This window comes from Pseudorca crassidens, chromosome 2 (genome assembly GCF_039906515.1).
Source record: "Pseudorca crassidens isolate mPseCra1 chromosome 2, mPseCra1.hap1, whole genome shotgun sequence".
Lineage (NCBI taxonomy): Eukaryota > Metazoa > Chordata > Mammalia > Artiodactyla > Delphinidae > Pseudorca > Pseudorca crassidens.
In genome coordinates, this window is record NC_090297.1 from 157,494,154 (window position 1) to 157,509,660 (window position 15,507).

The following is a 15,507-nucleotide window of genomic DNA, read 5'->3' on the forward strand; positions in this document are numbered from 1 at the left end:
CATGATAGTTTGTCATCAAGGATGTAGAACATTAGAGAGAGCTCACCTCCAAACACAGAGTGAAAATATTATTTTCTATCCAACTGCCAGTAGATGAGGGGCATTTAAGACTTTAAAAAAATAAGAGGATAAGAGTGTCACACACAATTTATCTTTGCCAATTGTCTTAACTGCTTTTTCCCACAACTGAGAAGAATGTATCTAGCCTCTTCTAACCACCTGTAACTCAATGAATAATGTATAAACCACCAAGGTAGAAAATACATTTCATTCAAAGGTTATCTGGCGATGCTTATATTTTTATATGTATGGTAGATAGAGGAGAATATCATTTTTTAACTTTAGTATAAAATAATTATGGACTTATAGGAAATTGTAAAAATAGTTCATAGAGTCCTGAGTCTTCTTCATCCAGCTTCTCCTAATATTGACATTATAATTAACCATAGTCTAGTTAGGATTAGGATTAGGATATTTGGTTAAATTTAAATTTCAGATAAACAACGAATAATTTTTTAGTGTATGTCCCAATATAATTTGTCATTCATCTGAAATTCAAATTCAACTCAATGTCCTGTATTTTTATTCACAAAATCTGACAACCCTACATATAATATCACAACCAGGAAATTGATACTGGTACACTACTGAAACTACAGAACTTATTCAGTTTTTCAGTTTTCACCATTTTTACATGCATTCATTTGTATGTGTATATATAGTTTGCTTTAAAAAAAAAAAAAAAAAAAAAAAAACAAAAAAAAACAAGAACCAAAAGAATCTGAGGACTTTGCAATGCAGAACCCAGCACAGCTTCATCTAGCTGCTGCCTGATTGGCCATGGAACTGGTGGCTCGCCCAAGAGCTTGGCTGAATTAACAGGCTATGAGCAGCAGAATTGGAGGAAATCAATAGGTTTGGGTTTTGCTCTAGTGTAGAGGCCTCAATTAGCTCTCCACCTACCTGGGAAAGGTTTTCCATTTGTATTTCCTTTGGTTTTTTATTGTCCCTAGACCATGATTTCCTGTGTGAATAGCCAGTTTCGTGTTTCATAACAAGAAAAATAGGCAAATTCTTTCTCTTTGGCTATAATTTGTATTCTGCAACTAGCGATTTGATATTCAGTCTTTCTGATGATTATTTTCTTTGGGAACAGTGGTGCTAAAAATAAAGGAAAGTAATGTGGGAAAAGCAAATCAAACCTCACACTGCCTGAGCCATGCTGATCAGGTGGCTTTCATTGAGGACCAGTGGTCAGAAACACACTGGATGTCAGCAGCCAAAACCACCAAATGAAGCCAGGAAACAACTCGTTCCGTTTAGGTGCACTCACATCCCCCCTTGTAGGACCTCCATCAGGCTATTTCAGCCTCTCAAAACAGCACACTTTCAATGCAAGTAGTGTTGCTTGCCTTTTGAAGAGTTAAAGAAAGGCGATTTTTATTAAAGATGTATTACACCAAAATCGTACCATGAAATACAGGAAACGAATATGCAGGAACTTTGACTCATGCATAGCTGAGGAGATGAGGTAAATCTTCTGGGGAACCCATGCCTAAACCCTTCTCTTATGTGAAGACTCCTTCTAGTTATTCCTCGGACTGCCATAGTCAATGACGACATTTTCACAGGTACCATTAAAAAATGAGGAAAATGAGAATTCTGTAATTTGTTTTTCATAGATTTAAATATTTCAGCTTAAAGGGATGTCCTTTACTATAAAATATGTTCTTTCTGATTTTTGGTAATAAGATGTTCTATCTACTATAAAATGATGATAATAATAACAAAAACTTTTGTCCTTTGCTGTTCTTGTTTGGTAAGTAATAGAAAATGTTGAGTAGCTCTTTTAGTTATAACCACAATAATTCTCTGTAAAACACTATCCCAAAGCTCAGCAACAAATAGAAATAAGAATTTGTTTCTTGGTCATTTGTCTAAAGATTGGCTGGGGCAGCTCTGCTGTATGTGCCTTTTATTCTCCTGGGGCTACCGGGCTATTGAGATGTGTTCTTCCCATGACAATGGCAGAGAAGCAAGAGAGCAAACCCAACCATTCCTTTGGCCAAAATGAATCACATGGTTGAGCCCAAAGACCAGGGTACACTCTGCCCTCCATAGGGCCAAGGCTGTGTGAAAGTAGAATCACACTACAGGGGAGGGGAAAATTGTGAATAATGGCTCTATCTGCAACATGGTGGCAATTATATCAACCTTCATTTTTTCCTGATATTTTCTGACCTGAGAAATACAATGGCGAGCACCCAACTTCGAAGGTCATCTTTGATCAGGAAAAAAAACTTAACATAATTAAACAGTAGTTTAGAAAAAATCAGAGGTTTGAAGTATGTGATTAGAACTTATCACCACCAAGGCTACGGGCCCTCTTTAGGCCTTGATTAGCCCAGCTCTCATTTTGTGAAATATGATATTAATCTGAGGCACTTTACAATGACTGTACTGTGCCTGTCACATTTTTAAGACATCTTTGATAGAGTGTTTAGGTATTTTGTTTGTTATGACTGTTGGAAAGAAATGAACTCATGAGAATTCTGTGTGTGATCATAGGCAGTTGATTAATTCACCTTGTACAATTTTTCTTGTGCACATGCAGTGGATCCAGTTTCTATCCTAGGAAAATATCATTTGTTCATTATTAATTCATCATCCAAACTGTCCCTTCAGACAGATTATATTCTAACTTTAAAGCCTATTCAGTGTCAGTTTTGCCTGTGAAATACTCAGTGCCTTTTTAACTTTAAAAAGTTACAAACTTTTTATATAAAGATACTTTTAACTTTAAAAATTTATAAATTTTTTTAATAAGAAGAAATCCTAGAAATCTATCACCATGGCCTCCAGTGAGAAAGTTTAATAAAAAAAAAACAAACGTTGAAAATGCCAAGAAATGGTTAGAGCATTTTGAAATTTTTCTGCTCATTTACACAATCTTCCTAGCAAAACCAGGGCCTCTGGAAGAGTCAGCTAAGACAAAGGGCCTGAACATTGTTCCAGAATCTATCTCTGACTTGTGGCTTTATAGTGGGCATGTTGCTTAAGTCTCTGGTTCTATATTTACAAACTGGGGGGTGGGATTTGGATTTAAATACATGTGTGGATATGTTTCAGAGCTCTTTGGAAGAAAAATGATACAAACCTAGAAATCATCTCATCCTCCAAAGCAGGATGTTACTAGAGCCTCAGCACAAAGTCAGGGAGGACAGCCTTCCTCTTAACAGGGACCCCAATATCCCAGTTTTGCCTTCTCAAGAAAAAGCACAAAACACATGGCCGGCCATCTATTTCCCAGCAAGCAAGCTGGATGCAGTCACACAAGCAGGGGACAAAGCCTTTTGTTTTCCAAGCAGCTGCCTTGACGCACAGGTCTGCACCCATTAGAGAGCTCTGCACACCAGTGTGTGCACACAGCCTCTTGCCGCACAGCTGGGCTTCCTGGGTTCTTTATTTTATAGGGTCCAGAGATTGTGTCACTTTAAGAACAAGTCATTTGGACCTTATAACATTCTCCACCTTCGCCAAGGTTCAATCCGGAGAGAGTCTGCTCAGTTTGCATCAGGCAAAAGCACTTTTATGGGACTGAGAGGGAGAATGAGAGCAGAGGATGCCGAGTGGCAGGAAGTGGGGACTCCTGCAGCTGGTCAGTGTCTCTGGGGCACTCCCCGTTTTGTTCTGTTGTTCACCACAGCCAGGTGAAGTGAGTTCCTCTCATCAGTGGGTGTGGCATTTCACATAAATATCAGGTAGGTCAGGCACTCAGCTGAGAAGCCTCGGCCCAGATGCCTAATCTCTGAGGGAAGCAGAAATGGCTTTTCCCCAAAAAAGACCAACAGCAGGGAGCTGAAGTTCTCTAGCCCCACAAAAGGACATAGAAAAGGAGAAGAAAGCACACTAAAATCTGGAAGCTAGGAAACAGATGGATGAATGGTGGCGACTTTTAGAAGTCACAAGAAAGCTGAAGAGGAACAAGCAAAGAAGCCACAGGATTTCCTCCACAACCTCCGCAGTCTCAGAAATTGGCAGCTCGGAGTACGTCTAGCGTGCGGTGACTATGAGTCTGAAGCACGAAGACTGAGCCAGGGTCTCTGAAAAAATCTAGAACCATGTGTATCCCCCCAACTCTGGTTAGTCAGAGTAACCTGGGGCCCCTCCCTGAACCCAGAAAAATGACCGGACATTTAATTAATAGTGTAAAACTGAGTCTCTGGGCTTAGGGACATGCAGGTGTGGTGTATGTTGGGGTGCCCCAATAAAAACGGGGGATTATGTGGAAATTCTGCATATTCTATTTGGAAAACCCCCCTCAACACCTCCGCTGCACTTTTCCTCTGCTTTTCTGAAAGCAAGCAGCTGATTGATATCCTCCAGACAGGATACTCGAAGAGACTTCTTGGGAGAATCTGATGCCCTAAGTGAAGAGATTTTCAGATGCGGACATGGAGGACTGCCCGGTGACCCAAACCACCAACCGTCTTATGAGGCACCTACAATCAGGCAATCCTCCCCTTACACACACAGCTTCCAGTCTTAAAATGTATGGACACACAGAAGAGACTCACCAGACATTTGAGTAAAAGCTTCTAATAAGAAAGGCAGAAGCCAAGACACACTAAACATGAAAAGGCAGTTGGAAAAAATGACTGTGCAAGGGGAACCCTTGCAAACCGTTGTTTCTCCACCACCTGAGTGGGGAGAGGGTGGATTATTTAGTAGATTGTGTTGGAAAAATCTGCTTGTGGTTTTGAGAATTCGAAGTTGGATGACTACCTAATGCTACAAATAAGGGCAGATGCTAGAAGGATTAAAAGTCTAAAATTGAAAGGTGACGTTGTAAGTTTAATATCATAGGAGACTATATCCATGACTTAGAGGCACGAAAGCACCTTTTTAAACAAAATTCAAGAACTATACCACAGGCAAAACGTTCAAAAAATAGACATTTCTGTTCAATGAAGAATGCTAAGGACTAATGATGGAACAAGAGAAGGTATCCTCAACATGTAAAAGCAATGAATTTATATCTAGAATATGAAAGGAACTCCATCAAACCAACAAGCAGCAGGCAGCAACCCCGCACACTCTCTCACCTACTCAAGGACATCTCTGAAGCACGGATACACTTTCCCTCCTGTACCATCAATGTTTCCCTCTCAGCTGGATCATTCCCATCAACATGTGCACATCCTCTTGTTCATTATTCAATTTTTAAAACACCCTTTCTTAACCCCACTTCCACTATATTTCTCTGTTCCTTGTCACAGAAACAACCCCCAAAATTGTTGTCTAGACTCCCTGTTTCCAATTCTTCTCATCCTCTTTTTAATATTTTATCGTGTAATATTTCATTAATACAAAATATATGCAAGTTATGAAACATTGAAAAATGACCACCGATGAACCTTCTACTCCACTTGAAAACTGGAACATCACCAACTTCATTGCATTAACCTATGTGTTCCTTCTCTGTGCTATCACTCGGCCCTTTCTCCCCCAAATGGAGAAAAAGCCACCTCCTTAAATGTTGTGTGTATCATTTTATTTTATTGTGTCAACTTTTATCATACATATCTGTATTCCTAAATAATGCACACTAAAATCTGGGGGAGATCATATTTTGTTAGTTTTCCCTCTACATAGTAAATATTCCAAATTTAACATGTTCAGAAAGAAACTCCTGACCTCGCACCTCCTACAATCTTCCCAATCTCACAGTGTCATCCTTCTAGTTTCTCAGACAAAATTATTTTAGTCACTTCTGGCTCCTCTCTTTCTCTTGTAATACCTGTCCAATCTATCAGTAAATCCTGTTGGTTCTACCTTCAAAATACACTCAGAATCCAACCACTTCCCGTCTCTACTCCTTTCACCGAGATTCAAGCCACTGTCACCTCTCATCCTGATGATTGAAAGATCCACATATCTGTATCCTTGCTTTTGCCCTTGCCCCCATCTCCACCCACAGTCTACTCACAGCATAGCAGCTAGAGTGATTATTTGAAAATCCACATCAGATCACATTACTCTTCAGTTGAAAAATCTGCAGCAGCTTCTATGTCAGGCAGAGTAAACATCTACAAGGCACATCACGCTCTGGACAGCCCCCAGAACTTCACACAACATGTGGACTTCCTTTCCTACAGTCTTCCTTGGGTCCATTCCCACCTGCTTCCATGAGCAAGCCAGAATCCTCCTGCCCCAAGGCCTTTGTCCTCTATCTTGGGTGAAGCTCTTTTCCAAGAATATCCCCTCTTCCGAAATGGCAGGCTCTCCCTCACCTCCCTTACTGCTTAAATGTCATCTTACCAGTGAGACCTTCCCTAACACTCTATTTAAAATAGCATTAGATCACCATCAGCACTTTTTATCCCCCCTTTCTGATTTATTTTTCTCCACAACTCTTATCACATTCTGACAGGTATATCTTTTGCTTCTTTGTTTACTGTCTAGCTTCCTTCACTAAAATATAAGCTCCTTGAAGGTACAAGTTTTTTTCTGTATTGTTCACTGCTCTATCCCCAGCAATGCCTAGAATGTACTACATCTCAGTGAATATTTATTGAATGAATAAATGGATGGATAAATAAGTGAATGAATAAATGAATATAAACAATCTTTTCATTTACCTCACTTTTACCAGCTACCAATATACCATTCCCAACTCCATATACTACCATCCCTTACCTACCCCTAACCAAACTCCAGGCCAAACCAAAAATGGTTAGCTCTCAGCCCAGTGACTTCTAGATGGTAATTACAGGTTCTCTCTCTGCCTCTTCTCAGAGCCACAGGAGACATGCCCCACAACTTTTGCCTCTTTCTCCTTTAGCATCCCTAAAGGCTGTCATAGCACTGGAAGCTTCAAAATGCATTCTTCCACAACTGAAGGTAAAATGGTATTTCTCCGGAAGTCATTACCTATTTGTCTTCCACCACTGACATAAGCCTACTGTCGATTTTAGGGATATTAAAGCCTAAAGCCTAAAAGCCTATGAGCAAAACATCCAGTTTTTCAGTTTTAAGAGTCTGTGTGGCATATTTGGGTTTAATATTACACTTATAAAAACAAAAAGCAATAGATTCCATTTACTCTACATCCTTCCTCTTTCTTGGAAAATCTTACATCAGATCAGAAAAACCTAAATTACACGAAGTTTATAAAATTAGTTGCCTCATGAATAAATGGAGTTATTATTCAAGATGCTGGGAAGCATATTTTATTATTCAATATCATTGGCACAAAATATTTGAAGTGTGAGATGAAATATTTTCCAGCTGCTTCACTAAATTCAGGCAGACCAAAAAGAACATTTGCACATCAACATAAAACATTCATCAAGAGGTCTGTCGGCAGTGTAGAGGGAAATGGCCGAATATTTTTGTTGCTAATAATTTCCCTTAAATATGTGGCTTGTGACCATTTTTACTGTATTGTATTCTGTAACTTACCTCAGGTAATGGAGGCTATATCCGAAGGTCTTATAAACTATTCACTGCAAAGAAATAGAACCTTCCAGAAGTTTTCTTAATGATTGAGAAGATATGAATGACCAAATAACTTAAAAATCAATTGGGGGGGGGGCTTCCCTGGTGGCGCAGTTGTTAAGAATCAGCCTGCCAATGCAGGGAACACGGGTTCGAATCCTGGTCCGGGGAGATCCCACATGCCACAGAACAACTAAGCCCTTGCACCACAACTACTGAGCTTGTGCTCTAGAGCCCACAAGCCACAACTACTGAAGCCCGCATGCCACAACTACTGAAGCTGTGCACCTAGAAGCCATTCTCCACAACAAGAGAAGCCACCACAATGAGAAGCCAGCGCACCGCAATGAAGAATAAACCCCGCTAGCCGCAACTAGAGAAAGCCCGTGCAGCAACAAAGACCCAACGCAGCCAAGAAAAAAATAAATAAAATAAATACATATAAAAAAATCAATTGGGCTAATTTCATGTTTTGCTCAAGAATTGAAGTTCAATATTTCTAGAACTCATGAACTTTTAACAAATATAGCAAGTGAGAAAAAATGTTTTCAATTTTTAATTAAGCTGTTCAATTCAAATTTTGGGGCTTATCTCTGAGTTCCCCTCATCTCCTCCCTCTGAGTCTGTTTCTGATGCACTGTTTTATCAAGGTCAAATTAGAAAGGCTATTCACCTGCCTCAGCATTTGCTGCATAATATTTTCAATAAATGTTGAACCCTTAGGTTCTTAAAGGTAATGCAAGATACATTTTTCTAGGTTTACTTTAGAGAAAACTTGCAGGAGTTTCATGTATCACTGGTTTTAGAACTAAGTATTATGAAGGGGGAAATAGCTTGAATAATAGAATATTCAAGCTGGAAGAAACTTGAGATTTTCCAGTTAACCCCTTCCTTTCATAAGGAAACTCAGGAGGTAAAGTTGTTTTCCTGGTCCAACAGCCAGTTTGTTGCAGCACTGGACTTGGAACTGAGGTCCCTGCCAGCCAGCCCTGGTTTTCATCACCATCTTTTGAAGTCACTGTCTGCATAATTTGTCTATATCTTCTTTTTCCCTGAATCCCGTCAGGCACGAAATCCCACCCTTCAACCTTAGAAATGTCTTTATTTTCTGGCCTCTCTGCTTTCCTGTTGTCACTGTCTCGATCCAGCCTCTCACTCTCTCTTGTCTGGACCACTGCATGGTCCTTCTGTCCAGCTGTCCTGCTACCCTCCCACCAGCTCGTTCTCTTTGCGGCTGCAAAATCACCCCATGCAAAATAATAGCTTGATTACACTATGTTCCTGCATTGGCTTCCTGCTGTCTCTGAAATCAAATCCAAGCTCTTCACCCTTGGGTACGAAGTTGTTTTTGCAATTGTCTGGAGCCCTAGCTCCCCCTATCCTAACCCCATGAACTCTACTTTAGTCCCAGGGAATATTTCATGTCACTTTCCACTGCCCAAAATGATTGTTAATGTTCCTTATCACCTGGCAATAAATCCTGTTTGTTTGATTATTGAGAAACTCCTAGTCATCCTTCAAAAGCAATTCAAATGTCACTTCCTCTCAGTTTTCATAACACTTCATGAAAGTGTGGAGCCCCCTTGGTCCCTTTAATCACCTCTGCCAGTCTGCAGTCCCACTCCCCACATATAACCTCACCCAGCCACTTCCACAGCATAGGCCTTGCTCTTGATTCCAAATTTGGTCTCCCACTTCTTTCATCCTTCTCCTGCCCCTCTCCTACACTCAGACTTTTGATTTCCAGATTCTCACATCTGTCTTTTCTTTCTGACATAGGTTCTCCAAAGACTAGGCTCTCTACAGACTAATGAATCAGATGTTATGACCCCTCCCTTATTTTCCACCTAAGATGAGGGTCGTAGGTGACCCACACCAGGATTCTGACCCCAAAGGCAGCTCATAGCAGGCATGACCAATCCCCCAGGTGCACCAAACAGTAAAAAGATTTAGGTAGAACTTCTTACACTGTAATTGGATAAGTAGCTTACATGTTTGTCTACCCCTTTAGACTATGAGTTACTTCAGGTCAGAAACTGTGTCTTTTTTTCTTTAATTGCTAATACCTAAAACAGGGCTGGTATACAGTTGGCATTGAATAAATATATGAATGAGTGCAAGTGATAATAATAACAATGGAGCTCAAAGAATTGAACAGAAAGTTAGATAGGGAGTCATGACACAAAACACTTTCAGTCTGAAGAATAAAGTGTTTGTGGAATACTAGGAATTGAATTCAGATACTTATTTCTTTTATATTATTATAATAGAACACAATATTTAGAAAGATAGACCACTGAGTTAGATGCTTGTACTATGTGTCAGGATCAGCTAGATTATGCTGCAGTGACAAACCCCAGATCTTAGTGGCTTAAAGTAGCAAGGATTTACATGCATTTCCAATGTGGAGATAAGCAAACTCTGACCATCAGAGTCAGTCTAGAAGGCAGCTTGATGAAGGTTTATCTCAAAAAGTGTTTCCATGATGGCTGGAAAGTCTTGAGCCAATAACCAAAAGCACATCATTTCTACCCAAACCCATCTGCTAGACCCAGTCACGTGACTATGCCTGACTTCAAAGAAACCAGGAAGGACAATCCTAAAATGCACCTGGAAGGACAGGGACACTGGGTATCAGTGGAGGTGGCGATATCTACCACATACCATTCCTCTGGCCACATGTTCAGTTCCTCTTCACCCCTTATGCAGGGTACAGTCTCCTACTGTAGCCCTGTCCCAGCACTGTACAATGTGTATATATGTGTTGGGGAAAGAGGGTAATCAATAACATATCTTTTTAGTTGACAGGTTTTTAGTTCAAGAGGAAATATATCTGACCTAATGTAGAAACAAATGTTTATGACCCATAAGCATTAGTTTCCTAGGGCTGCCATAACAAAATGTCACAAACTGAGTGGCTCAAAACAGTAGATGTTCATTGTCTCACAGTTTTGGACAACAGACGTGTGAAGTGAAGGTGTCAGTAGAGTCACATTCTCTGTGAAACCCGTGTGGGGAGGACCCTTCTTTGCCTCTTCATAGCTTCTGGTGGTTTGCCAGTGATCCTGAACGTCCCTTGGCTTTTGCAGCAGCAACACTTCAGCTTCTGTTTCTGTTGTCACATGGCACACGCCTCTCACATCTGTCTCTTCTCCTTTTCTTATAGAGACACCAGTTGTATTGGTTTAGGGCCCACCTTAATCCAGTATGACCTCATCTTAATTTGATTACATCTGTAAAGATCCTATTTCCAAGTAAGGTTACATTCACAGGCCCCAGAAGTTAGGACGTCAACATATGTTTTTAGGGGAACACAATTCAACCAATAACACCATTCACCTCCTCAAAACCCTCATATAGACAGAGTTGCCCATTATCCAGAAGTCATGAACTTTGAGCTCAATGCCATGACTGGTTAGGACTCTTGAGTTGACTTCCTTAGGAAGGTCATTTATGTATTGTGCAAGGGGGAAGGAGAGTGAACCAAATATTTGGTGTCTAGAATGGTGGATTATAGTAGACATTAGAGCTCCTACTATTCAGGAGAAGAGATTTCCAGTTATTTTCCAACCAAACAGTTGGATTCCCTGCTCTTATGAAACTAGGTGTGATCATGTAACTTGCTTTAAGCCAATGAAATGTGAGCAGACTTGATATGTGTTATTTCCAGATGCTAGAATTTAAGAGCCAAAACACAATTTTCCACCTTTCTTTATCTTCCAGGTTGAAAGTAAATTTCCAGGTGGTGAAAGTTCTGGAATGAAGGTCCTGGTATAAAGACAGCATGAAGTAAAAACACCACCATACTGACCTGTACTTGGCATGTATCATACCCTGTGACACAGCAATTTATAATATATGTATATGTGTATATATATATATATATATATATATATATATATATATATATACACACATATATGAAAAATTCCTGTACCTATTTATCAGGAAAACATATACAGGTATTTTTAGTAGAATTTTTGCAGCAAAAAATGGGAATCACTCTAAATGCTCATCAGTTGTAGTTTGAAATAAATAAATAACTACATCTATAATCTGATAATATATAACAATGAAAATAAGTGAATTACAGCTACAAAAATCAATATAGATAAATTTTTAAGACATAATTTTAAGCAGTCATAGAAGAATACATAGATATGATTCCAATTCTATAATTCCAAGAATTAATCAGTATTTGTATATGGGTACAAAATTGTCTGATAACAGTGAAGAAAAACCAGGGAACAAAATTCAGATAAGCAACTACTTCTGACAGATGTGGAGTATAATGTGATTGGAGAAGGCACACAGAGAGCACCTAGGGTGTGATAATTCATTCTCTGGCATGACTGTTGGGCACATGATGATCATTTCATTATTGGTCTTTAAACTCTACATATATATTTTTTATGTACTCTCTTTACAATGTATATCTTGCAACTATTAAAAAAACAAATCTTGGGCATATATATATGAAGGACATGAGTTATAGAAATAATTCCATTTTTTTTAATGTAAAATGAAGAACTTTTTGTATAAAGTCTTTTGTTTCTTTATTTTTATAATCCTTTCTTTTATTGCTTTAAGCATTTTATACATAATTATTTTATATTCTGTATTTGTTAGTTTTGATGTCCAAAGTCTTTGAGATCTAAATGTTTTATGTTCTGCTTATTCTGTTTCCCTGTGTATTTGTTGATGAGTGATTGTGAACTAATATTTGGTTGATCTCTATCCATGGGAATCTTGGAAGCATTTTCTCTAGAAGGATTTGTGTTTTCTTCTGCCCAGCTCCAGTGAGATACGACTGACCTATTTCAGGCCCGTTCATGATCCCAAGATAAATGTGGGGCCTTCTGGCCAAGCTCCCACATATTGTTGCTGGTACAAAGATTAGTCTCTCAATCATGGTGCTGATACTGAAATTTGCCCTCAAAAACTTTACCATCTGTATTCATTTACTGCTTATCCCTCACTTCTCTAGTTAACTAATATTTTTGGTCGGGAAAGTAGGGAGCTTCAGAGATTTCTTTAATTTCTTGTAAGCCCGGTAATGTATTAAAAAGTATGGGTTTCGTTTTGTTTTGTTTTTTGATGCTATTTAGCTCAACAGTTCCCCACAGCATAACTTATTCCAGTATGTTGCTCTCCAAATGTGTTCATTTGGCTTACTTTTCATCCCTATAAAATTAAAAAGTGAGCTAGTTTATTTTGCTTAATTTGAAAGTATGAGAAGCTCATAAATTTTTTGGCTTTTGTATCCAAGTGGGCTTAGTCCAGCAGAATTGGATTTTTCACCTGTTTAATACCTTCCCTTTGACCTCCAGGATGATCTGTGTGCTGGACACTTTTCCTAGGGCACAGCATTGGCAGTGACCTGAGATTCATAAATGTTGGATAAGCATAATAATGTGGTTTAAAATAGTAGGTATTTTGGGGCTTCCCTGGTGGCGCAGTGGTTGAGAGTCCGCCTGACGATGCAGGGCACACGGGTTCGTGCCCCGGTCTGGGAAGATCCCACATGCCGCGGAGCGGCTGGGCCCGTGAGCCATGGCCGCTGAGCCTGCGCGTCCAGAGCCTGTGCTCCGCAACGGGAGAGGCCACAACAGTGAGAGGCCCGTGTACCGCAAAAAAAAAAAAATAAATAAAAAAAAATAAAAATAGTAGCTATTTTTAACATTGTGACTACTTATTTTTCAGTCACAACCAACAGATATCCAGGCCTTAAACAATAAAATGTACAAAGCTTTTCTGCTGGTGCTCCCTGCTGTATTTTCTCTTTCCAACATCACTTTGATAAACTCAATTTGTAACTAGGAAGCAAAACCCTAAAGTTCACACAGGACATTTGGCTCGGAGCTTCTAAGGAAAAATGACTAGGCTTCTGTGTTGTATTTATTTAACCTACAATAAATCCTCTGGATCCTTTCCCCTTACCACAAATGACTTCCATCCCAACCTTGAAGTATATAAAGATTGGGGTCTGCTGCTCCTCTGAGCTGAGTTTGAGTAATTTTTCTGGAATGTTTGGTTTTGACAAATGTACCCGTCACATTCACCTTACATTTTCAGAGCCACTTCACCTGTCCCTCCTTCCTAAATTAGACTCTTTCTTGTTCTCCAGGTCTACTTAGAAATACACTAGACTTGAGGCATTACTTGGTAGCTTTAGCTGCTATTATACCAAGGGCAGAAAAAAATTTCAAGGATTTAATGGAAGGTTCAGGGCTGACCCAAGAAAGTTTTGGAGATGTTCAGGTTTGTATTTTAGAATTCTTTTTCCTCCCTGTTATTCCCTCTCCTCCTTACCCTCCAAGCTCTAACAGTGTACAAATCTGAGTGCATCAATAGTCTCAAAGACCCTTCCTAGGCTAGGTAGTACACATGCTCCAAAGATCTTTCTTATTTCTCTCAACCAAATTTTCAGTCTTTCAATGATGCTAGCCTTGAATAATCTGAGAAAGAAACACACTTAGCAACTAATTCACCTCAATGTAGAAATAAGTAATAACTTTTAAGTTACCAGAAGTTTTCTCATTTTAAAACTGAATGTCCCTTAATCTAAAGAACTGTCTCATCAGTAGGATTTTGGAATATGTAGGAGAAATATTTTTCTTTTTTTCCACTTCTTTACATCTTTCCTCATCCTGTTAAACAAAATAGCATGGATGGATAGGTGGATAGTAGATAGATAGATATGAAAAAAGAAAGGAAAAGAATAGCAAAAATATTATGATTAGATAAAGCAATGTTACTGTAATTTAGAAGAGAGCTTAGAAAGCGAGAAATAATCAGTAGACATTCAGGGATAACAATAACAATGGAGGGTGGGGAGGCAGCTGTTAGGATGTTATAAGTTAAGATAATAGTGTAGGTTAGTACTTGAATACTAGGTTATAAATGACTTTAGGTACATCCTATTTCCCCTAGCTCAGAGTCTATTTGATCAGAAATTCAGAAATTTTGTTTCTGTACATGATCTGCCTCTATGACCTTCAGAATCAGAATGATATATCAGAGGTCCCTGAGAGGAAGGTACCAAAATAAAACTACATTATTAACTAAGTGGAAAGAGATGAAAGTGAAATAAACTCATTTTTTAGAAATCACCATCTAAAGTAGAAGAACAAGAACAAGTTAAACATGGAATAATGTACGCTTGTTTATAATATTTAAAAAAATTGGATTTAGCTGAAATGCCCCTCATTGGGGATTGGTTATATAAATTATAGCACAACCCATCAATGGACCACTATGCCTCCATCAAAAAGAACATGTTAGAACAATGTGCACTAATATGAGAGAGAGCCACAATAGTAAGGTAAAACAGATTACAGAGATGGCTAAGACCAAAGTTTAAAAAAATTCCAGAGAAAGCCAAAAGGAGAGAATATTCTGCAGCTCATCTTGTAGTGCAGGTATATATCTCTAACACATAATCAAAACAAGATTTTTACATAAAAGAAAAGTTGTAGGCCAATGACACCCACACAAAGACATAAAATGTGATATTACATCACACTTGTTAGGTTGGCTTTTATCAAAGAGACAAGAAAAAACAAATACTGGCAGGCTTGTGGATAAAAGGGACCCCTTGTGCATTGTTGGTGGGAATGTAAATTGGTGCAGCCACTGTGGAAAACAGTATGGCGGTTCCTTGAAAAGACTTAAAATTGAACTACCATATGATACAGCAATTCCACTACCAGATGTATAACTGAAGGAATGGAAGTCAGTATCTCAAAAGGGTATCTGCACACCCACATTCATTACAGTATTATTCACAATAGCCAAGATATGTAAATAATCTAAGTGTCTATCAACAGATGAATGGATAAAGAAGATGTGACACATATATACAGTGGAATACTATTCAGCTATGAGAATGGAGATCTTGCCATTTGTGACAACATGGATGGACCTTGAAAACACTATGCTAAGTGAGATAAGTCAGACAGAGAAGAACAAATACTGTATAATATCACTCATATGTGGAATCTTAAA